Source organism: Oncorhynchus mykiss, chromosome 7 (assembly GCF_057628025.1).
Source record: "Oncorhynchus mykiss isolate SJ-2025 chromosome 7, ASM5762802v1, whole genome shotgun sequence".
NCBI classification, from domain to species: Eukaryota; Metazoa; Chordata; class Actinopteri; order Salmoniformes; family Salmonidae; genus Oncorhynchus; species Oncorhynchus mykiss.
The window spans coordinates 24,443,535-24,467,694 of record NC_143028.1 but is presented as its reverse complement, the minus strand read 5'-3'; the positions used below and the strand labels follow the sequence as shown (position 1 = coordinate 24,467,694).

At 42.3% G+C, this 24,160-nt stretch overlaps 9 non-coding genes across 9 annotated transcripts; all 9 read left to right on the top strand.

The window, feature by feature from the left end:
- The first annotated feature begins 1,525 nt into the window (after positions 1-1,525).
- On the top strand, positions 1,526-1,598 carry trnar-ccu (transfer RNA arginine (anticodon CCU)). Its single transcript has one exon. It is a non-coding gene; the product is annotated as a tRNA-Arg (tRNA).
- Positions 1,599-2,757: 1,159 nt separating this feature from the next.
- trnar-ccu (transfer RNA arginine (anticodon CCU)) lies at positions 2,758-2,830 on the top strand. The gene has a single exon. It is a non-coding gene; the product is annotated as a tRNA-Arg (tRNA).
- Positions 2,831-4,267: 1,437 nt separating this feature from the next.
- Positions 4,268-4,340, top strand: trnar-ccu (transfer RNA arginine (anticodon CCU)). Its single transcript has one exon. It is a non-coding gene; the product is annotated as a tRNA-Arg (tRNA).
- A 3,728-nt stretch (positions 4,341-8,068) lies between these two features.
- Positions 8,069-8,141, top strand: trnar-ccu (transfer RNA arginine (anticodon CCU)). The gene has a single exon. It is a non-coding gene; the product is annotated as a tRNA-Arg (tRNA).
- A 5,372-nt stretch (positions 8,142-13,513) lies between these two features.
- trnar-ccu (transfer RNA arginine (anticodon CCU)) lies at positions 13,514-13,586 on the top strand. The gene has a single exon. It is a non-coding gene; the product is annotated as a tRNA-Arg (tRNA).
- Positions 13,587-20,195: 6,609 nt separating this feature from the next.
- Positions 20,196-20,268, top strand: trnar-ccu (transfer RNA arginine (anticodon CCU)). The gene has a single exon. It is a non-coding gene; the product is annotated as a tRNA-Arg (tRNA).
- Positions 20,269-21,149: 881 nt separating this feature from the next.
- Positions 21,150-21,222, top strand: trnar-ccu (transfer RNA arginine (anticodon CCU)). The gene has a single exon. It is a non-coding gene; the product is annotated as a tRNA-Arg (tRNA).
- An 881-nt stretch (positions 21,223-22,103) lies between these two features.
- Positions 22,104-22,176, top strand: trnar-ccu (transfer RNA arginine (anticodon CCU)). The gene has a single exon. It is a non-coding gene; the product is annotated as a tRNA-Arg (tRNA).
- Positions 22,177-23,335: 1,159 nt separating this feature from the next.
- trnar-ccu (transfer RNA arginine (anticodon CCU)) lies at positions 23,336-23,408 on the top strand. Its single transcript has one exon. It is a non-coding gene; the product is annotated as a tRNA-Arg (tRNA).
- Positions 23,409-24,160: the final 752 nt, after the last annotated feature.

Sequence of the window (24,160 nt, the reverse complement as noted above, 5' to 3'; positions counted from 1 at the left end):
TATCGATTAGACACTGGCCTCCTAAGCCATGGATTGTGAGGTTTAGTCTTTGCTGAAGTGGCTGAAAGCAGAGTTGTGCAGCGGATGCGTGCTGGGCCCATAACCCAGAGGTTGATGGATCGAAAACATTTTCTGCTAACCAGCTTTTTATAGCATTCAAGTGCAAACAAATATTTTTTTTAAATGCGTAGTTTCATTCCATGTGTAAGTGCCATTATACATTTTTTTTTACCTCTTCCATCAGTTCGTATTGGTCATATTGATTACAAAGATCCCCAGTGGCCTAAGACACTGGCCTCCTAAGCCATGGATTGTGAGGTTTAGTCTTTGCTGAAGTGGCTGAAAGCAGAGTTGTGCAGCGGATGCGTGCTGGGCCCATAACCCAGAGGTTGATGGATCGAAAACATTTTCTGCTAACCAGCTTTTTATAGCATTTAAGTGCGAACAAATATTTTTTAAAAATGCGTAGTTTCATTCCATGTGTAAGTGCCATTATACATTTTTTTTTACCTCTTCCATCAGTTCGTATTGGTCATATTGATTACAAAGATCCCCAGTGGCCTAAGACACTGGCCTCCTAAGCCATGGATTGTGAGGTTTAGTCTTTGCTGAAGTGGCTGAAAGCAGAGTTGTGCAGCGGATGCGTGCTGGGCCCATAACCCAGAGGTTGATGGATCAAAAACATTTTCTGCTAACCAGCTTTTTATAGCATTTAAGTGCGAACAAATATTTTTTTAAAATGCGTAGTTTCATTCCATGTGTAAGTGCCATTATACATTTTTTTTTACCTCTTCCATCAGTTCGTATTGGTCATATTGATTACAAAGATCCCCAGTGGCCTAAGACACTGGCCTCCTAAGCCATGGATTGTGAGGTTTAGTCTTTGCTGAAGTGGCTGAAAGCAGAGTTGTGCAGCGGATGCGTGCTGGGCCCATAACCCAGAGGTTGATGGATCGAAAACATTTTCTGCTAACCAGCTTTTTATAGCATTTAAGTGCGAACAAATATTTTTTAAAAATGCGTAGTTTCATTCCATGTGTAAGTGCCATTATACATTTTTTTTTACCTCTTCCATCAGTTCGTATTGGTCATATTGATTACAAAGATCCCCAGTGGCCTAAGACACTGGCCTCCTAAGCCATGGATTGTGAGGTTTAGTCTTTGCTGAAGTGGCTGAAAGCAGAGTTGTGCAGCGGATGCGTGCTGGGCCCATAACCCAGAGGTTGATGGATCAAAAACATTTTCTGCTAACCAGCTTTTTATAGCATTTAAGTGCGAACAAATATTTTTTTAAAATGCGTAGTTTCATTCCATGTGTAAGTGCCATTATACATTTTTTTTTACCTCTTCCATCAGTTCGTATTGGTCATATTGATTACAAAGATCCCCAGTGGCCTAAGACACTGGCCTCCTAAGCCATGGATTGTGAGGTTTAGTCTTTGCTGAAGTGGCTGAAAGCAGAGTTGTGCAGCGGATGCGTGCTGGGCCCATAACCAGTTCGTACTGGTTGTGAAAGATAGACATTGCCCCAGTGGCCTAATGGATAAGGCACTGGCCTCCTAAGCCAGGAATTGTGGGTTCAAGTCCCATCTGGGGTGGTCGGAAACATTGTGGCCCAGCAGAAGCGTGCTAGGTCCATTACCCAGTGGTCGATGGATCGAAAAAATTTTCTGCTAACCATAGCATTTAAGTGCCAAATTTTTTATTTTTTTAAATGCGTAGTTTCATTCCATGTGTAAGTGCCATTATACATTTTTGTTTACCTCTTCCATCAGTTCGTATTGGTCATATCGATTAGACACTGGCCTCCTAAGCCATGGATTGTGAGGTTTAGTCTTTGCTGAAGTGGCTGAAAGCAGAGTTGTGCAGCGGATGCGTGCTGGGCCCATAACCCAGAGGTTGATGGATCGAAAACATTTTCTGCTAACCAGCTTTTTATAGCATTCAAGTGCAAACAAATATTTTTTTTAAATGCGTAGTTTCATTCCATGTGTAAGTGCCATTATACATTTTTTTTTACCTCTTCCATCAGTTCGTATTGGTCATATTGATTACAAAGATCCCCAGTGGCCTAAGACACTGGCCTCCTAAGCCATGGATTGTGAGGTTTAGTCTTTGCTGAAGTGGCTGAAAGCAGAGTTGTGCAGCGGATGCGTGCTGGGCCCATAACCCAGAGGTTGATGGATCGAAAACATTTTCTGCTAACCAGCTTTTTATAGCATTTAAGTGCGAACAAATATTTTTTAAAAATGCGTAGTTTCATTCCATGTGTAAGTGCCATTATACATTTTTTTTTACCTCTTCCATCAGTTCGTATTGGTCATATTGATTACAAAGATCCCCAGTGGCCTAAGACACTGGCCTCCTAAGCCATGGATTGTGAGGTTTAGTCTTTGCTGAAGTGGCTGAAAGCAGAGTTGTGCAGCGGATGCGTGCTGGGCCCATAACCCAGAGGTTGATGGATCAAAAACATTTTCTGCTAACCAGCTTTTTATAGCATTTAAGTGCGAACAAATATTTTTTTAAAATGCGTAGTTTCATTCCATGTGTAAGTGCCATTATACATTTTTTTTTACCTCTTCCATCAGTTCGTATTGGTCATATTGATTACAAAGATCCCCAGTGGCCTAAGACACTGGCCTCCTAAGCCATGGATTGTGAGGTTTAGTCTTTGCTGAAGTGGCTGAAAGCAGAGTTGTGCAGCGGATGCGTGCTGGGCCCATAACCAGTTCGTACTGGTTGTGAAAGATAGACATTGCCCCAGTGGCCTAATGGATAAGGCACTGGCCTCCTAAGCCAGGAATTGTGGGTTCAAGTCCCATCTGGGGTGGTCGGAAACATTGTGGCCCAGCAGAAGCGTGCTAGGTCCATTACCCAGTGGTCGATGGATCGAAAACATTTTCTGCAAACCATAGCATTTAAGTGCCAAATTTTTTTTTTTTTTAAATGCGTAGTTTCATTCCATGTGTAAGTGCCATTATACATTTTTGTTTACCTCTTCCATCAGTTCGTATTGGTCATATCGATTAGACACTGGCCTCCTAAGCCATGGATTGTGAGGTTTAGTCTTTGCTGAAGTGGCTGAAAGCAGAGTTGTGCAGCGGATGCGTGCTGGGCCCATAACCCAGAGGTTGATGGATCGAAAACATTTTCTGCTAACCAGCTTTTTATAGCATTCAAGTGCAAACAAATATTTTTTTTAAATGCGTAGTTTCATTCCATGTGTAAGTGCCATTATACATTTTTTTTTACCTCTTCCATCAGTTCGTATTGGTCATATTGATTACAAAGATCCCCAGTGGCCTAAGACACTGGCCTCCTAAGCCATGGATTGTGAGGTTTAGTCTTTGCTGAAGTGGCTGAAAGCAGAGTTGTGCAGCGGATGCGTGCTGGGCCCATAACCCAGAGGTTGATGGATCAAAAACATTTTCTGCTAACCAGCTTTTTATAGCATTTAAGTGCGAACAAATATTTTTTTTAAATGCGTAGTTTCATTCCATGTGTAAGTGCCATTATACATTTTTTGTTACCTCTTCCATCAGTTCGTATTGGTCATATTGATTACAAAGATCCCCAGTGGCCTAAGACACTGGCCTCCTAAGCCATGGATTGTGAGGTTTAGTCTTTGCTGAAGTGGCTGAAAGCAGAGTTGTGCAGCGGATGCGTGCTGGGCCCATAACCCAGAGGTTGATGGATCGAAAACATTTTCTGCTAACCAGCTTTTTATAGCATTCAAGTGCAAACAAATGTTTTTTTTAAATGCGTAGTTTCATTCCATGTGTAAGTGCCATTATACATTTTTTTTTACCTCTTCCATCAGTTCGTATTGGTCATATTGATTACAAAGATCCCCAGTGGCCTAAGACACTGGCCTCCTAAGCCATGGATTTTGAGGTTTAGTCTTTGCTGAAGTGGCTGAAAGCAGAGTTGTGCAGCGGATGCGTGCTGGGCCCATAACCCAGAGGTTGATGGATCAAAAACATTTTCTGCTAACCAGCTTTTTATAGCATTTAAGTGCGAACAAATATTTTTTTAAAATGCGTAGTTTCATTCCATGTGTAAGTGCCATTATACATTTTTTTTTACCTCTTCCATCAGTTCGTATTGGTCATATTGATTACAAAGATCCCCAGTGGCCTAAGACACTGGCCTCCTAAGCCATGGATTGTGAGGTTTAGTCTTTGCTGAAGTGGCTGAAAGCAGAGTTGTGCAGCGGATGCGTGCTGGGCCCATAACCAGTTCGTACTGGTTGTGAAAGGTAGACATTGCCCCAGTGGCCTAATGGATAAGGCACTGGCCTCCTAAGCCAGGAATTGTGGGTTCAAGTCCCATCTGGGGTGGTCGGAAACATTGTGGCCCAGCAGAAGCGTGCTAGGTCCATTACCCAGTGGTCGATGGATCGAAAACATTTTCTGCTAACCATAGCATTTAAGTGCCAAATTTTTTTTTTTTTTTAAATGCGTAGTTTCATTCCATGTGTAAGTGCCATTATACATTTTTGTTTACCTCTTCCATCAGTTCGTATTGGTCATATCGATTAGACACTGGCCTCCTAAGCCATGGATTGTGAGGTTTAGTCTTTGCTGAAGTGGCTGAAAGCAGAGTTGTGCAGCGGATGCGTGCTGGGCCCATAACCCAGAGGTTGATGGATCGAAAACATTTTCTGCTAACCAGCTTTTTATAGCATTCAAGTGCAAACAAATGTTTTTTTTAAATGCGTAGTTTCATTCCATGTGTAAGTGCCATTATACATTTTTTTTTACCTCTTCCATCAGTTCGTATTGGTCATATTGATTACAAAGATCCCCAGTGGCCTAAGACACTGGCCTCCTAAGCCATGGATTGTGAGGTTTAGTCTTTGCTGAAGTGGCTGAAAGCAGAGTTGTGCAGCGGATGCGTGCTGGGCCCATAACCCAGAGGTTGATGGATCAAAAACATTTTCTGCTAACCAGCTTTTTATAGCATTTAAGTGCGAACAAATATTTTTTTAAAATGCGTAGTTTCATTCCATGTGTAAGTGCCATTATACATTTTTTTTTACCTCTTCCATCAGTTCGTATTGGTCATATTGATTACAAAGATCCCCAGTGGCCTAAGACACTGGCCTCCTAAGCCATGGATTGTGAGGTTTAGTCTTTGCTGAAGTGGCTGAAAGCAGAGTTGTGCAGCGGATGCGTGCTGGGCCCATAACCAGTTCGTACTGGATGTAAAAGGTAGACATTGCCCCAGTGGCCTAATGGATAAGGCACTGTCCTCCTAAGCCAGGAATTGTGGGTTCAAGTCCCATCTGGGGTGGTCGGAAACATTGTGGCCCAGCAGAAGCGTGCTAGGTCCAGTGGTCGATGGATCGAAAACATTTTCTGCTAACCATAGCATTTAAGTGCCAAAATTTTTTTTTTTTTAAATGCGTAGTTTCATTCCATGTGTAAGTGCCATTATACATTTTTGTTTACCTCTTCCATCAGTTCGTATTGGTCATATTGATTAGACACTGGCCTCCTAAGCCATGGATTGTGAGGTTTAGTCTTTGCTGAAGTGGCTGAAAGCAGAGTTGTGCAGCGGATGCGTGCTGGGCCCATAACCCAGAGGTTGATGGATCGAAAACATTTTCTGCTAACCAGCTTTTTATAGCATTCAAGTGCAAACAAATATTTTTTTTAAATGCGTAGTTTCATTCCATGTGTAAGTGCCATTATACATTTTTTTTTTACCTCTTCCATCAGTTCGTATTGGTCATATTGATTACAAAGATCCCCAGCGGCCTAAGACACTGGCCTCCTAAGCCATGGATTGTGAGGTTTAGTCTTTGCTGAAGTGGCTGAAAGCAGAGTTGTGCAGCGGATGCGTGCTTGGCCCATAACCAGTTCGTACTGGTTGTGAAAGGTAGACATTGCCCCAGTGGCCTAATGGATAAGTCACTGTCTTCCTAAGCCAGGAATTGTGGGTTCAAGTCCCATCTGGGGTGGTCGGAAACATTGTGGCCCAGCAGAAGCGTGCTAGGTCCATTACCCAGTGGTCGATGGATCGAAAACATTTTCTGCTAACCATAGCATTTAAGTGCCCAAAATTATTTTTTTTTAAATGCGTAGTTTCATTCCATGTGTAAGTGCCATTATACATTTTTTTTACCTCTTCCATCAGTTCGTATTGGTCATATCGATTAGACACTGGCCTCCTAAGCCATGGATTGTGAGGTTTAGTCTTTGCTGAAGTGGCTGAAAGCAGAGTTGTGCAGCGGATGCGTGCTGGGCCCATAACCCAGAGGTTGATGGATCGAAAACATTTTCTGCTAACCAGCTTTTTATAGCATTCAAGTGCAAACAAATATTTTTTTTAAATGCGTAGTTCCATTCCATGTGTAAGTGCCATTATACATTTTTTTTTACCTCTTCCATCAGTTCGTATTGGTCATATTGATTACAAAGATCCCCAGTGGCCTAAGACACTGGCCTCCTAAGCCATGGATTGTGAGGTTTAGTCTTTGCTGAAGTGGCTGAAAGCAGAGTTGTGCAGCGGATGCGTGCTGGGCCCATAACCCAGAGGTTGATGGATCAAAAACATTTTCTGCTAACCAGCTTTTTATAGCATTTAAGTGCGAACAAATATTTTTTTAAAATGCGTAGTTTCATTCCATGTGTAAGTGCCATTATACATTTTTTTTTACCTCTTCCATCAGTTCGTATTGGTCATATTGATTACAAAGATCCCCAGTGGCCTAAGACACTGGCCTCCTAAGCCATGGATTGTGAGGTTTAGTCTTTGCTGAAGTGGCTGAAAGCAGAGTTGTGCAGCGGATGCGTGCTTGGCCCATAACCAGTTCGTACTGGTTGTGAAAGGTAGACATTGCCCCAGTGGCCTAATGGATATGTCACTGTCCTCTAAGCCAGGAATTGTGGGTTCAAGTCCCATCTGGGGTGGTCGGAAACATTGTGGCGCAGCAGAAGCGTGCTAGGTCCAGTGGTCGATGGATCGAAAACATTTTCTGCTAACCATAGCATTTAAGTGCCCCAAATTTTTTTTTTTAAATGCGTAGTTTCATTCCATGTGTAAGTGCCATTATACATTTTTGTTTACCTCTTCCATCAGTTCGTATTGGTCATATCGATTAGACACTGGCCTCCTAAGCCATGGATTGTGAGGTTTAGTCTTTGCTGAAGTGGCTGAAAGCAGAGTTGTGCAGCGGATGCGTGCTGGGCCCATAACCCAGAGGTTGATGGATCGAAAACATTTTCTGCTAACCAGCTTTTTATAGCATTCAAGTGCAAACAAATATTTTTTTTAAATGCATAGTTCCATTCCATGTGTAAGTGCCATTATACATTTTTTTTTACCTCTTCCATCAGTTCGTATTGGTCATATTGATTACAAAGATCCCCAGTGGCCCAAGACACTGGCCTCCTAAGCCATGGATTGTGAGGTTTAGTCTTTGCTGAAGTGGCTGAAAGCAGAGTTGTGCAGCGGATGCGTGCTGGGCCCATAACCCAGAGGTTGATGGATCGAAAACATTTTCTGCTAACCAGCTTTTTATAGCATTCAAGTGCAAACAAATATTTTTTTTAAATGCGTAGTTTCATTCCATGTGTAAGTGCCATTATACATTTTTTTTTACCTCTTCCATCAGTTCGTATTGGTCATATTGATTACAAAGATCCCCAGTGGCCTAAGACACTGGCCTCCTAAGCCATGGATTGTGAGGTTTAGTCTTTGCTGAAGTGGCTGAAAGCAGAGTTGTGCAGCGGATGCGTGCTGGGCCCATAACCCAGAGGTTGATGGATCAAAAACATTTTCTGCTAACCAGCTTTTTATAGCATTTAAGTGCGGACAAATATTTTTTTTAAATGCGTAGTTTCATTCCATGTGTAAGTGCCATTATACATTTTTTTTTACCTCTTCCATCAGTTCGTATTGGTCATATTGATTACAAAGATCCCCAGTGGCCTAAGACACTGGCCTCCTAAGCCATGGATTGTGAGGTTTAGTCTTTGCTGAAGTGGCTGAAAGCAGAGTTGTGCAGCGGATGCGTGCTGGGCCCATAACCAGTTCGTACTGGTTGTGAAAGGTAGACATTGCCCCAGTGGCCTAATGGATAAGGCACTGGCCTCCTAAGCCAGGAATTGTGGGTTCAAGTCCCATCTGGGGTGGTTGGAAACATTGTGGCCCAGCAGAAGCGTGCTAGGTCCATTACCCAGTGGTTGATGGATCGAAAACATTTTCTGCTAACCATAGCATTTAAGTGCCAACATTTTTTTTTTTTTAAATGCGTAGTTTCATTCCATGTGTAAGTGCCATTATACATTTTTGTTTACCTCTTCCATCAGTTCGTATTGGTCATATCGATTAGACACTGGCCTCCTAAGCCATGGATTGTGAGGTTTAGTCTTTGCTGAAGTGGCTGAAAGCAGAGTTGTGCAGCGGATGCGTGCTGGGCCCATAACCCAGAGATGGATCGAAAACATTTTCTGCTAACCAGCTTTTTATAGCATTTAAGTGCAAACAAATATTTTTTTTAAATGCGTAGTTTCATTCCATGTGTAAGTGCCATTATACATTTTTTTTTACCTCTTCCATCAGTTCGTATTGGTCATATTGATTACAAAGATCCCCAGTGGCCTAAGACACTGGCCTCCTAAGCCATGGATTGTGAGGTTTAGTCTTTGCTGAAGTGGCTGAAAGCAGAGTTGTGCAGCGGATGCGTGCTGGGCCCATAACCCAGAGGTTGATGGATCAAAAACATTTTCTGCTAACCAGCTTTTTATAGCATTTAAGTGCGAACAAATATTTTTTTAAAATGCGTAGTTTCATTCCATGTGTAAGTGCCATTATACATTTTTTTTTACCTCTTCCATCAGTTCGTATTGGTCATATTGATTACAAAGATCCCCAGTGGCCTAAGACACTGGCCTCCTAAGCCATGGATTGTGAGGTTTAGTCTTTGCTGAAGTGGCTGAAAGCAGAGTTGTGCAGCGGATGCGTGCTTGGCCCATAACCAGTTCGTACTGGTTGTGAAAGGTAGACATTGCCCCAGTGGCCTAATGGATAAGTCACTGTCCTCCTAAGCCAGGAATTGTGGGTTCAAGTCCCATCTGGGGTGGTCGGAAACATTGTGGCGCAGCAGAAGCGTGCTAGGTCCAGTGGTCGATGGATCGAAAACATTTTCTGCTAACCATAGCATTTAAGTGCCCCAAATTTTTTTTTTTTAAATGCGTAGTTTCATTCCATGTGTAAGTGCCATTATACATTTTTGTTTACCTCTTCCATCAGTTCGTATTGGTCATATCGATTAGACACTGGCCTCCTAAGCCATGGATTGTGAGGTTTAGTCTTTGCTGAAGTGGCTGAAAGCAGAGTTGTGCAGCGGATGCGTGCTGGGCCCATAACCCAGAGGTTGATGGATCGAAAACATTTTCTGCTAACCAGCTTTTTATAGCATTCAAGTGCAAACAAATATTTTTTTTAAATGCATAGTTCCATTCCATGTGTAAGTGCCATTATACATTTTTTTTTACCTCTTCCATCAGTTCGTATTGGTCATATTGATTACAAAGATCCCCAGTGGCCTAAGACACTGGCCTCCTAAGCCATGGATTGTGAGGTTTAGTCTTTGCTGAAGTGGCTGAAAGCAGAGTTGTGCAGCGGATGCGTGCTGGGCCCATAACCCAGAGGTTGATGGATCGAAAACATTTTCTGCTAACCAGCTTTTTATAGCATTCAAGTGCAAACAAATATTTTTTTTAAATGCGTAGTTTCATTCCATGTGTAAGTGCCATTATACATTTTTGTTTACCTCTTCCATCAGTTCGTATTGGTCATATCGATTAGACACTGGCCTCCTAAGCCATGGATTGTGAGGTTTAGTCTTTGCTGAAGTGGCTGAAAGCAGAGTTGTGCAGCGGATGCGTGCTGGGCCCATAACCCAGAGGTTGATGGATCGAAAACATTTTCTGCTAACCAGCTTTTTATAGCATTCAAGTGCAAACAAATATTTTTTTTAAATGCGTAGTTTCATTCCATGTGTAAGTGCCATTATACATTTTTTTTTTACCTCTTCCATCAGTTCGTATTGGTCATATTGATTACAAAGATCCCCAGCGGCCTAAGACACTGGCCTCCTAAGCCATGGATTGTGAGGTTTAGTCTTTGCTGAAGTGGCTGAAAGCAGAGTTGTGCAGCGGATGCGTGCTTGGCCCATAACCAGTTCGTACTGGTTGTGAAAGGTAGACATTGCCCCAGTGGCCTAATGGATAAGTCACTGTCCTCCTAAGCCAGGAATTGTGGGTTCAAGTCCCATCTGGGGTGGTCGGAAACATTGTGGCCCAGCAGAAGCGTGCTAGGTCCATTACCCAGTGGTCGATGGATCGAAAACATTTTCTGCTAACCATAGCATTTAAGTGCCCAAAATTTTTTTTTTTTAAATGCGTAGTTTCATTCCATGTGTAAGTGCCATTATACATTTTTTTTACCTCTTCCATCAGTTCGTATTGGTCATATCGATTACAAAGATCCCCAGTGGCCTAAGACACTGGCCTCCTAAGCCATGGATTGTGAGGTTTAGTCTTTGCTGAAGTGGCTGAAAGCAGAGTTGTGCAGCGGATGCGTGCTGGGCCCATAACCCAGAGGTTGATGGATCAAAAACATTTTCTGCTAACCAGCTTTTTATAGCATTTAAGTGCGAACAAATATTTTTTTAAAATGCGTAGTTTCATTCCATGTGTAAGTGCCATTATACATTTTTTTTTACCTCTTCCATCAGTTCGTATTGGTCATATTGATTACAAAGATCCCCAGTGGCCTAAGACACTGGCCTCCTAAGCCATGGATTGTGAGGTTTAGTCTTTGCTGAAGTGGCTGAAAGCAGAGTTGTGCAGCGGATGCGTGCTTGGCCCATAACCAGTTCGTACTGGTTGTGAAAGGTAGACATTGCCCCAGTGGCCTAATGGATATGTCACTGTCCTCCTAAGCCAAGAATTGTGGGTTCAAGTCCCATCTGGGGTGGTTGGAAACATTGTGGCGCAGCAGAAGCGTGCTAGGTCCAGTGGTCGATGGATCGAAAACATTTTCTGCTAACCATAGCATTTAAGTGCCCCAAATTTTTTTTTTTAAAATGCGTAGTTTCATTCCATGTGTAAGTGCCATTATACATTTTTGTTTACCTCTTCCATCAGTTCGTATTGGTCATATCGATTAGACACTGGCCTCCTAAGCCATGGATTGTGAGGTTTAGTCTTTGCTGAAGTGGCTGAAAGCAGAGTTGTGCAGCGGATGCGTGCTGGGCCCATAACCCAGAGGTTGATGGATCGAAAACATTTTCTGCTAACCAGCTTTTTATAGCATTCAAGTGCAAACAAATATTTTTTTTAAATGCATAGTTCCATTCCATGTGTAAGTGCCATTATACATTTTTTTTTACCTCTTCCATCAGTTCGTATTGGTCATATTGATTACAAAGATCCCCAGTGGCCTAAGACACTGGCCTCCTAAGCCATGGATTGTGAGGTTTAATCTTTGCTGAAGTGGCTGAAAGCAGAGTTGTGCAGCGGATGCGTGCTGGGCCCATAACCCAGAGGTTGATGGATCGAAAACATTTTCTGCTAACCAGCTTTTTATAGCATTCAAGTGCAAACAAATATTTTTTTTAAATGCGTAGTTTCATTCCATGTGTAAGTGCCATTATACATTTTTTTTTACCTCTTCCATCAGTTCGTATTGGTCATATTGATTACAAAGATCCCCAGTGGCCTAAGACACTGGCCTCCTAAGCCATGGATTGTGAGGTTTAGTCTTTGCTGAAGTGGCTGAAAGCAGAGTTGTGCAGCGGATGCGTGCTGGGCCCATAACCCAGAGGTTGATGGATCGAAAACATTTTCTGCTAACCAGCTTTTTATAGCATTCAAGTGCAAACAAATATTTTTTTTAAATGCATAGTTCCATTCCATGTGTAAGTGCCATTATACATTTTTTTTTACCTCTTCCATCAGTTCGTATTGGTCATATTGATTACAAAGATCCCCAGTGGCCTAAGACACTGGCCTCCTAAGCCATGGATTGTGAGGTTTAGTCTTTGCTGAAGTGGCTGAAAGCAGAGTTGTGCAGCGGATGCGTGCTGGGCCCATAACCCAGAGGTTGATGGATCGAAAACATTTTCTGCTAACCAGCTTTTTATAGCATTCAAGTGCAAACAAATATTTTTTTTAAATGCGTAGTTTCATTCCATGTGTAAGTGCCATTATACATTTTTGTTTACCTCTTCCATCAGTTCGTATTGGTCATATCGATTAGACACTGGCCTCCTAAGCCATGGATTGTGAGGTTTAGTCTTTGCTGAAGTGGCTGAAAGCAGAGTTGTGCAGCGGATGCGTGCTGGGCCCATAACCCAGAGGTTGATGGATCGAAAACATTTTCTGCTAACCAGCTTTTTATAGCATTCAAGTGCAAACAAATATTTTTTTTAAATGCGTAGTTTCATTCCATGTGTAAGTGCCATTATACATTTTTTTTTACCTCTTCCATCAGTTCGTATTGGTCATATTGATTACAAAGATCCCCAGTGGCCTAAGACACTGGCCTCCTAAGCCATGGATTGTGAGGTTTAGTCTTTGCTGAAGTGGCTGAAAGCAGAGTTGTGCAGCGGATGCGTGCTGGGCCCATAACCCAGAGGTTGATGGATCAAAAACATTTTCTGCTAACCAGCTTTTTATAGCATTTAAGTGCGAACAAATATTTTTTTTAAATGCGTAGTTTCATTCCATGTGTAAGTGCCATTATACATTTTTTTTTACCTCTTCCATCAGTTCGTATTGGTCATATTGATTACAAAGATCCCCAGTGGCCTAAGACACTGGCCTCCTAAGCCATGGATTGTGAGGTTTAGTCTTTGCTGAAGTGGCTGAAAGCAGAGTTGTGCAGCGGATGCGTGCTGGGCCCATAACCCAGAGGTTGATGGATCGAAAACATTTTCTGCTAACCAGCTTTTTATAGCATTCAAGTGCAAACAAATATTTTTTTTAAATGCGTAGTTTCATTCCATGTGTAAGTGCCATTATACATTTTTTTTTACCTCTTCCATCAGTTCGTATTGGTCATATTGATTACAAAGATCCCCAGTGGCCTAAGACACTGGCCTCCTAAGCCATGGATTGTGAGGTTTAGTCTTTGCTGAAGTGGCTGAAAGCAGAGTTGTGCAGCGGATGCGTGCTGGGCCCATAACCCAGAGGTTGATGGATCAAAAACATTTTCTGCTAACCAGCTTTTTATAGCATTTAAGTGCGAACAAATATTTTTTTTAAATGCGTAGTTTCATTCCATGTGTAAGTGCCATTATACATTTTTTTTTACCTCTTCCATCAGTTCGTATTGGTCATATTGATTACAAAGATCCCCAGTGGCCTAAGACACTGGCCTCCTAAGCCATGGATTGTGAGGTTTAGTCTTTGCTGAAGTGGCTGAAAGCAGAGTTGTGCAGCGGATGCGTGCTGGGCCCATAACCAGTTCGTACTGGTTGTGAAAGGTAGACATTGCCCCAGTGGCCTAATGGATAAGGCACTGGCCTCCTAAGCCAGGAATTGTGGGTTCAAGTCCCATCTGGGGTGGTCGGAAACATTGTGGCCCAGCAGAAGCGTGCTAGGTCCAGTGGTCGATGGATCGAAAACATTTTCTGCTAACCATAGCATTTAAGTGCCAAAAAATTTTTTTTTTTAAATGCGTAGTTTCATTCCATGTGTAAGTGCCATTATACATTTTTGTTTACCTCTTCCATCAGTTCGTATTGGTCATATTGATTAGACACTGGCCTCCTAAGCCATGGATTGTGAGGTTTAGTCTTTGCTGAAGTGGCTGAAAGCAGAGTTGTGCAGCGGATGCGTGCTGGGCCCATAACCCAGAGGTTGATGGATCGAAAACATTTTCTGCTAACCAGCTTTTTATAGCATTCAAGTGCAAACAAATATTTTTTTTAAATGCGTAGTTTCATTCCATGTGTAAGTGCCATTATACATTTTTTTTTTACCTCTTCCATCAGTTCGTATTGGTCATATTGATTACAAAGATCCCCAGCGGCCTAAGACACTGGCCTCCTAAGCCATGGATTGTGAGGTTTAGTCTTTGCTGAAGTGGCTGAAAGCAGAGTTGTGCAGCGGATGCGTGCTTGGCCCATAACCAGTTCGTACTGGTTATGAAAGGTAGACATTGCCCCAGTGGCCTAATGGATAAGTCACTGTCCTCCTAAGCCAGGAATTGTGGGTTCAAGTCCCATCTGGGGTGGTCGGAAACATTGTGGCCCAGCAGAAGCGTGCTAGGTCCATTACCCAGTGGTCGATGGATCGAAAACATTTTCTGCTAACCATAGCATTTAAGTGCCCAAAATTATTTTTTTTTAAATGCGTAGTTTCATTCCATGTGTAAGTGCCATTATACATTTTTTTTACCTCTTCCATCAGTTCGTATTGGTCATATCGATTAGACACTGGCCTCCTAAGCCATGGATTGTGAGGTTTAGTCTTTGCTGAAGTGGCTGAAAGCAGAGTTGTGCAGCGGATGCGTGCTGGGCCCATAACCCAGAGGTTGATGGATCGAAAACATTTTCTGCTAACCAGCTTTTTATAGCATTCAAGTGCAAACAAATATTTTTTTTAAATGCGTAGTTCCATTCCATGTGTAAGTGCCATTATACATTTTTTTTTACCTCTTCCATCAGTTCGTATTGGTCATATTGATTACAAAGATCCCCAGTGGCCTAAGACACTGGCCTCCTAAGCCATGGATTGTGAGGTTTAGTCTTTGCTGAAGTGGCTGAAAGCAGAGTTGTGCAGCGGATGCGTGCTGGGCCCATAACCCAGAGGTTGATGGATCAAAAACATTTTCTGCTAACCAGCTTTTTATAGCATTTAAGTGCGAACAAATATTTTTTTAAAATGCGTAGTTTCATTCCATGTGTAAGTGCCATTATACATTTTTTTTTACCTCTTCCATCAGTTCGTATTGGTCATATCGATTAGACACTGGCCTCCTAAGCCATGGATTGTGAGGTTTAGTCTTTGCTGAAGTGGCTGAAAGCAGAGTTGTGCAGCGGATGCGTGCTGGGCCCATAACCCAGAGGTTGATGGATCGAAAACATTTTCTGCTAACCAGCTTTTTATAGCATTCAAGTGCAAACAAATATTTTTTTTAAATGCGTAGTTTCATTCCATGTGTAAGTGCCATTATACATTTTTTTTTACCTCTTCCATCAGTTCGTATTGGTCATATTGATTACAAAGATCCCCAGTGGCCTAAGACACTGGCCTCCTAAGCCATGGATTGTGAGGTTTAGTCTTTGCTGAAGTGGCTGAAAGCAGAGTTGTGCAGCGGATGCGTGCTGGGCCCATAACCCAGAGGTTGATGGATCAAAAACATTTTCTGCTAACCAGCTTTTTATAGCATTTAAGTGCGAACAAATATTTTTTTTAAATGCGTAGTTTCATTCCATGTGTAAGTGCCATTATACATTTTTTTTTACCTCTTCCATCAGTTCGTATTGGTCATATTGATTACAAAGATCCCCAGTGGCCTAAGACACTGGCCTCCTAAGCCATGGATTGTGAGGTTTAGTCTTTGCTGAAGTGGCTGAAAGCAGAGTTGTGCAGCGGATGCGTGCTGGGCCCATAACCCAGAGGTTGATGGATCGAAAACATTTTCTGCTAACCAGCTTTTTATAGCATTCAAGTGCAAACAAATATTTTTTTTAAATGCGTAGTTTCATTCCATGTGTAAGTGCCATTATACATTTTTTTTTACCTCTTCCATCAGTTCGTATTGGTCATATTGATTACAAAGATCCCCAGTGGCCTAAGACACTGGCCTCCTAAGCCATGGATTGTGAGGTTTAGTCTTTGCTGAAGTGGCTGAAAGCAGAGTTGTGCAGCGGATGCGTGCTGGGCCCATAACCCAGAGGTTGATGGATCAAAAACATTTTCTGCTAACCAGCTTTTTATAGCATTTAAGTGCGGACAAATATTTTTTTTAAATGCGTAGTTTCATTCCATGTGTAAGTGCCATTATACATTTTTTTTTACCTCTTCCATCAGTTCGTATTGGTCATATTGATTACAAAGATCCCCAGTGGCCTAAGACACTGGCCTCCTAAGCCATGGATTGTGAGGTTTAGTCTTTGCTGAAGTGGCTGAAAGCAGAGTTGTGCAGCGGATGCGTGCTGGGCCCATAACCAGTTCGTACTGGTTGTGAAAGGTAGACATTGCCCCAGTGGCCTAATGGATAAGGCACTGTCCTCCTAAGCCAGGAATTGTGGGTTCAAGTCCCATCTGGGGTGGTTGGAAACATTGTGGCCCAGCAGAAGCGTGCTAGGTCCATTACCCAGTGGTCGATGGATCGAAAACATTTTCTGCTAACCATAGCATTTAAGTGCCAAAATTTGTTTTTTTTTAAATGCGTAGTTTCATTCCATGTGTAAGTGCCATTATACATTTTTGTTTACCTCTTCCATCAGTTCGTATTGGTCATATCGATTAGACACTGGCCTCCTAAGCCATGGATTGTGAGGTTTAGTCTTTGCTGAAGTGGCTGAAAGCAGAGTTGTGCAGCGGATGCGTGCTGGGCCCATAACCCAGAGGTTGATGGATCGAAAACATTTTCTGCTAACCAGCTTTTTATAGCATTCAAGTGCAAACAAATATTTTTTTTAAATGCGTAGTTTCATTCCATGTGTAAGTGCCATTATACATTTTTTTTTACCTCTTCCATCAGTTCGTATTGGTCATATTGATTACAAAGATCCCCAGTGGCCTAAGACACTGGCCTCCTAAGCCATGGATTGTGAGGTTTAGTCTTTGCTGAAGTGGCTGAAAGCAGAGTTGTGCAGCGGATGCGTGCTGGGCCCATAACCCAGAGGTTGATGGATCGAAAACATTTTCTGCTAACCAGCTTTTTATAGCATTCAAGTGCAAACAAATATTTTTTTTAAATGCGTAGTTTCATTCCATGTGTAAGTGCCATTATACATTTTTTTTTACCTCTTCCATCAGTTCGTATTGGTCATATTGATTACAAAGATCCCCAGTGGCCTAAGACACTGGCCTCCTAAGCCATGGATTGTGAGGTTTAGTCTTTGCTGAAGTGGCTGAAAGCAGAGTTGTGCAGCGGATGCGTGCTGGGCCCATAACCAGTTCGTACTGGTTGTGAAAGGTAGACATTGCCCCAGTGGCCTAATGGATAAGGCACTGTCCTCCTAAGCCAGGAATTGTGGGTTCAAGTACCATCTGGGGTGGTTGGAAACATTGTGGCCCAGCAGAAGCGTGCTAGGTCCATTACCCAGTGGTCGATGGATCGAAAATATTTTCTGCTAACCATAGCATTTAAGTGCCAAAATTTGTTTTTTTTTAAATGCGTAGTTTCATTCCATGTGTAAGTGCCATTATACATTTTTGTTTACCTCTTCCATCAGTTCGTATTGGTCATATCGATTAGACACTGGCCTCCTAAGCCATGGATTGTGAGGTTTAGTCTTTGCTGAAGTGGCTGAAAGCAGAGTTGTGCAGCGGATGCGTGCTGGGCCCATAACCCAGAGGTTGATGGATCGAAAACATTTTCTGCTAACCAGCTTTTTATAGCATTCAAGTGCAAACAAATATTTTTTTTAAATGCGTAGTTTCATTCCATGTGTAAGTGCCATTATACATTTTTTTTTACCTCTTCCATCAGTTCGTATTGGTCATATTGATTACAAAGATCCCCAGTGGCCTAAGACACTGGCCTCCTAAGCCATGGATTGTGAGGTTTAGTCTTTGCTGAAGTGGCTGAAAGCAGAGTTGTGCAGCGGATGCGTGCTGGGCCCATAACCCAGAGGTTGATGGATCGAAAACATTTTCTGCTAACCAGCTTTTTATAGCATTCAAGTGCAAACAAATATTTTTTTTAAATGCGTAGTTTCATTCCATGTGTAAGTGCCATTATACATTTTTTTTTACCTCTTCCATCAGTTCGTATTGGTCATATTGATTACAAAGATCCCCAGTGGCCTAAGACACTGGCCTCCTAAGCCATGGATTGTGAGGTTTAGTCTTTGCTGAAGTGGCTGAAAGCAGAGTTGTGCAGCGGATGCGTGCTGGGCCCATAACCCAGAGGTTGATGGATCAAAAACATTTTCTGCTAACCAGCTTTTTATAGCATTTAAGTGCGAACAAATATTTTTTTTAAATGCGTAGTTTCATTCCATGTGTAAGTGCCATTATACATTTTTGTTTACCTCTTCCATCAGTTCGTATTGGTCATATTGATTACAAAGATCCCCAGTGGCCTAAGACACTGGCCTCCTAAGCCATGGATTGTGAGGTTTAGTCTTTGCTGAAGTGGCTGAAAGCAGAGTTGTGCAGCGGATGCGTGCTGGGCCCATAACCCAGAGGTTGATGGATCGAAAACATTTTCTGCTAACCAGCTTTTTATAGCATTCAAGTGCAAACAAATATTTTTTTTAAATGCGTAGTTTCATTCCGTGTGTAAGTGCCATTATACATTTTTTTTTTACCTCTTCCATCAGTTCGTATTGGTCATATTGATTACAAAGATCCCCAGCGGCCTAAGACACTGGCCTCCTAAGCCATGGATTGTGAGGTTTAGTCTTTGCTGAAGTGGCTGAAAGCAGAGTTGTGCAGCGGATGCGTGCTGGGCCCATAACCCAGAGGTTGATGGATCAAAAACATTTTCTGCTAACCAGCTTTTTATAGCATTTAAGTGCGAACAAATATTTTTTTAAAATGCGTAGTTTCATTCCATGTGTAAGTGCCATTATACATTTTTTTTTACCTCTTCCATCAGTTCGTATTGGTCATATTGATTACAAAGATCCCCAGTGGCCTAAGACACTGGCCTCCTAAGCCATGGATTGTGAGGTTTAGTCTTTGCTGAAGTGGCTGAAAGCAGAGTTGTGCAGCGGATGCGTGCTTGGCCCATAACCAGTTCGTACTGGTTGTGAAAGGTAGACATTGCCCCAGTGGCCTAATGGATAAGTCACTGTCCTCCTAAGCCAGGAATTGTGGGTTCAAGTCCCATCTGGGGTGGTCGGAAACATTGTGGCGCAGCAGAAGCGTGCTAGGTCCAGTGGTCGATGGATCGAAAACATTTTCTGCTAACCATAGCATTTAAGTGCCGCAAATTATTTTTTTTTAAATGCGTAGTTTCATTCCATGTGTAAGTGCCATTATACATTTTTGTTTACCTCTTCCATCAGTTCGTATTGGTCATATCGATTAGACACTGGCCTCCTAAGCCATGGATTGTGAGGTTTAGTCTTTGCTGAAGTGGCTGAAAGCAGAGTTGTGCAGCGGATGCGTGCTGGGCCCATAACCCAGAGGTTGATGGATCGAAAACATTTTCTGCTAACCAGCTTTTTATAGCATTCAAGTGCAAACAAATATTTTTTTTAAATGCATAGTTCCATTCCATGTGTAAGTGCCATTATACATTTTTTTTTACCTCTTCCATCAGTTCGTATTGGTCATATTGATTACAAAGATCCCCAGTGGCCTAAGACACTGGCCTCCTAAGCCATGGATTGTGAGGTTTAGTCTTTGCTGAAGTGGCTGAAAGCAGAGTTGTGCAGCGGATGCGTGCTGGGCCCATAACCCAGAGGTTGATGGATCGAAAACATTTTCTGCTAACCAGCTTTTTATAGCATTCAAGTGCAAACAAATATTTTTTTTAAATGCGTAGTTTCATTCCATGTGTAAGTGCCATTATACATTTTTTTTTACCTCTTCCATCAGTTCGTATTGGTCATATTGATTACAAAGATCCCCAGTGGCCTAAGACACTGGCCTCCTAAGCCATGGATTGTGAGGTTTAGTCTTTGCTGAAGTGGCTGAAAGCAGAGTTGTGCAGCGGATGCGTGCTGGGCCCATAACCCAGAGGTTGATGGATCAAAAACATTTTCTGCTAACCAGCTTTTTATAGCATTTAAGTGCGGACAAATATTTTTTTTAAATGCGTAGTTTCATTCCATGTGTAAGTGCCATTATACATTTTTTTTTACCTCTTCCATCAGTTCGTATTGGTCATATTGATTACAAAGATCCCCAGTGGCCTAAGACACTGGCCTCCTAAGCCATGGATTGTGAGGTTTAGTCTTTGCTGAAGTGGCTGAAAGCAGAGTTGTGCAGCGGATGCGTGCTGGGCCCATAACCAGTTCGTACTGGTTGTGAAAGGTAGACATTGCCCCAGTGGCCTAATGGATAAGGCACTGGCCTCCTAAGCCAGGAATTGTGGGTTCAAGTCCCATCTGGGGTGGTTGGAAACATTGTGGCCCAGCAGAAGCGTGCTAGGTCCATTACCCAGTGGTCGATGGATCGAAAACATTTTCTGCTAACCATAGCATTTAAGTGCCAACATTTTTTTTTTTTTAAATGCGTAGTTTCATTCCATGTGTAAGTGCCATTATACATTTTTGTTTACCTCTTCCATCAGTTCGTATTGGTCATATCGATTAGACACTGGCCTCCTAAGCCATGGATTGTGAGGTTTAGTCTTTGCTGAAGTGGCTGAAAGCAGAGTTATGCAGCGGATGCGTGCTGGGCCCATAACCCAGAGGTTGATGGATCGAAAACATTTTCTGCTAACCAGCTTTTTATAGCATTCAAGTGCAAACAAATATTTTTTTTAAATGCGTAGTTTCATTCCATGTGTAAGTGCCATTATACATTTTTTTTTACCTCTTCCATCAGTTCGTATTGGTCATATTGATTACAAAGATCCCCAGTGGCCTAAGACACTGGCCTCCTAAGCCATGGATTGTGAGGTTTAGTCTTTGCTGAAGTGGCTGAAAGCAGAGTTGTGCAGCGGATGCGTGCTGGGCCCATAACCCAGAGGTTGATGGATCAAAAACATTTTCTGCTAACCAGCTTTTTATAGCATTTAAGTGCGAACAAATATTTTTTTTAAATGCGTAGTTCCATTCCATGTGTAAGTGCCATTATACATTTTTTTTTACCTCTTCCATCAGTTCGTATTGGTCATATTGATTACAAAGATCCCCAGTGGCCTAAGACACTGGCCTCCTAAGCCATGGATTGTGAGGTTTAGTCTTTGCTGAAGTGGCTGAAAGCAGAGTTGTGCAGCGGATGCGTGCTGGGCCCATAACCAGTTCGTACTGGTTGTGAAAGGTAGACATTGCCCCAGTGGCCTAATGGATAAGGCACTGGCCTCCTAAGCCAGGAATTGTGGGTTCAAGTCCCATCTGGGGTGGTCGGAAACATTGTGGCCCAGCAGAAGCGTGCTAGGTCCATTACCCAGTGGTCGATGGATCGAAAACATTTTCTGCTAACCATAGCATTTAAGTGCCAAAATTTTTTTTTTTTTAAATGCGTAGTTTCATTCCATGTGTAAGTGCCATTATACATTTTTGTTTACCTCTTCCATCAGTTCGTATTGGTCATATCGATTAGACACTGGCCTCCTAAGCCATGGATTGTGAGGTTTAGTCTTTGCTGAAGTGGCTGAAAGCAGAGTTGTGCAGCGGATGCGTGCTGCGCCCATAACCCAGAGGTTGATGGATCGAAAACATTTTCTGCTAACCAGCTTTTTATAGCATTCAAGTGCAAACAAATATTTTTTTTAAATGCGTAGTTTCATTCCATGTGTAAGTGCCATTATACATTTTTTTTTACCTCTTCCATCAGTTCGTATTGGTCATATTGATTACAAAGATCCCCAGTGGCCTAAGACACTGGCCTCCTAAGCCATGGATTGTGAGGTTTAGTCTTTGCTGAAGTGGCTGAAAGCAGAGTTGTGCAGCGGATGCGTGCTGGGCCCATAACCCAGAGGTTGATGGATCAAAAACATTTTCTGCTAACCAGCTTTTTATAGCATTTAAGTGCGAACAAATATTTTTTTTAAATGCGTAGTTCCATTCCATGTGTAAGTGCCATTATACATTTTTTTTTACCTCTTCCATCAGTTCGTATTGGTCATATTGATTACAAAGATCCCCAGTGGCCTAAGACACTGGCCTCCTAAGCCATGGATTGTGAGGTTTAGTCTTTGCTGAAGTGGCTGAAAGCAGAGTTGTGCAGCGGATGCGTGCTGGGCCCATAACCAGTTCGTACTGGTTGTGAAAGGTAGACATTGCCCCAGTGGCCTAATGGATAAGGCACTGGCCTCCTAAGCCAGGAATTGTGGGTTCAAGTCCCATCTGGGGTGGTCGGAAACATTGTGGCCCAGCAGAAGCGTGCTAGGTCCATTACCCAGTGGTCGATGGATCGAAAACATTTTCTGCTAACCATAGCATTTAAGTGCCAAAATTTATTTTTTTTTAAATGCGTAGTTTCATTCCATGTGTAAGTGCCATTATACATTTTTGTTTACCTCTTCCATCAGTTCGTATTGGTTATATCGATTAGACACTGGCCTCCTAAGCCATGGATTGTGAGGTTTAGTCTTTGCTGAAGTGGCTGAAAGCAGAGTTGTGCAGCGGATGCGTGCTGCGCCCATAACCCAGAGGTTGATGGATCGAAAACATTTTCTGCTAACCAGCTTTTTATAGCATTCAAGTGCAAACAAATATTTTTTTTAAATGCGTAGTTTCATTCCATGTGTAAGTGCCATTATACATTTTTTTTTACCTCTTCCATCAGTTCGTATTGGTCATATTGATTACAAAGATCCCCAGTGGCCTAAGACACTGGCCTCCTAAGCCATGGATTGTGAGGTTTAGTCTTTGCTGAAGTGGCTGAAAGCAGAGTTGTGCAGCGGATGCGTGCTGGGCCCATAACCCAGAGGTTGATGGATCGAAAACATTTTCTGCTAACCAGCTTTTTATAGCATTCAAGTGCAAACAAATATTTTTTTTAAATGCGTAGTTTCATTCCATGTGTAAGTGCCATTATACATTTTTTTTTACCTCTTCCATCAGTTCGTATTGGTCATATTGATTACAAAGATCCCCAGTGGCCTAAGACACTGGCCTCCTAAGCCATGGATTGTGAGGTTTAGTCTTTGCTGAAGTGGCTGAAAGCAGAGTTGTGCAGCGGATGCGTGCTGGGCCCATAACCCAGAGGTTGATGGATCAAAAACATTTTCTGCTAACCAGCTTTTTATAGCATTTAAGTGCGAACAAATATTTTTTTTAAATGCGTAGTTTCATTCCATGTGTAAGTGCCATTATACATTTTTTTTTACCTCTTCCATCAGTTCGTATTGGTCATATTGATTACAAAGATCCCCAGTGGCCTAAGACACTGGCCTCCTAAGCCATGGATTGTAAGGTTTAGTCTTTGCTGAAGTGGCTGAAAGCAGAGTTGTGCAGCGGATGCGTGCTGGGCCCATAACCAGTTCGTACTGGTTGTGAAAGGTAGACATTGCCCCAGTGGCCTAATGGATAAGGCACTGGCCTCCTAAGCCAGGAATTGTGGGTTCAAGTCCCATCTGGGGTGGTCGGAAACATTGTGGCCCAGCAGAAGCGTGAGAGGTCCATTACCCAGTGGTCGATGGATCGAAAACATTTTCTGCTAACCATAGCATTTAAGTGCCAAATTTTTTTTTATTTTTAAATGCGTAGTTTCATTCCATGTGTAAGTGCCATTATACATTTTTGTTTACCTCTTCCATCAGTTCGTATTGGTCATATCGATTAGACACTGGCCTCCTAAGCCATGGATTGTGAGGTTTAGTCTTTGCTGAAGTGGCTGAAAGCAGAGTTGTGCAGCGGATGCGTGCTGGATGCGTGTCCATTACCCAGTGGTCGATGGATCGAAAACATTTTCTGCTAACCATAGCATTCAAGTGCAAACAAATATTTTTTTTAAATGCGTAGTTTCATTCCATGTGTAAGTGCCATTATACATTTTTTTTTACCTCTTCCATCAGTTCGTATTGGTCATATTGATTACAAAGATCCCCAGTGGCCTAAGACACTGGCCTCCTAAGCCATGGATTGTGAGGTTTAGTCTTTGCTGAAGTGGCTGAAAGCAGAGTTGTGCAGCGGATGCGTGCTGGGCCCATAACCCAGAGGTTGATGGATCGAAAACATTTTCTGCTAACCAGCTTTTTATAGCATTCAAGTGCAAACAAATATTTTTTTTAAATGCGTAGTTTCATTCCATGTGTAAGTGCCATTATACATTTTTTTTTACCTCTTCCATCAGTTCGTATTGGTCATATTGATTACAAAGATCCCCAGTGGCCT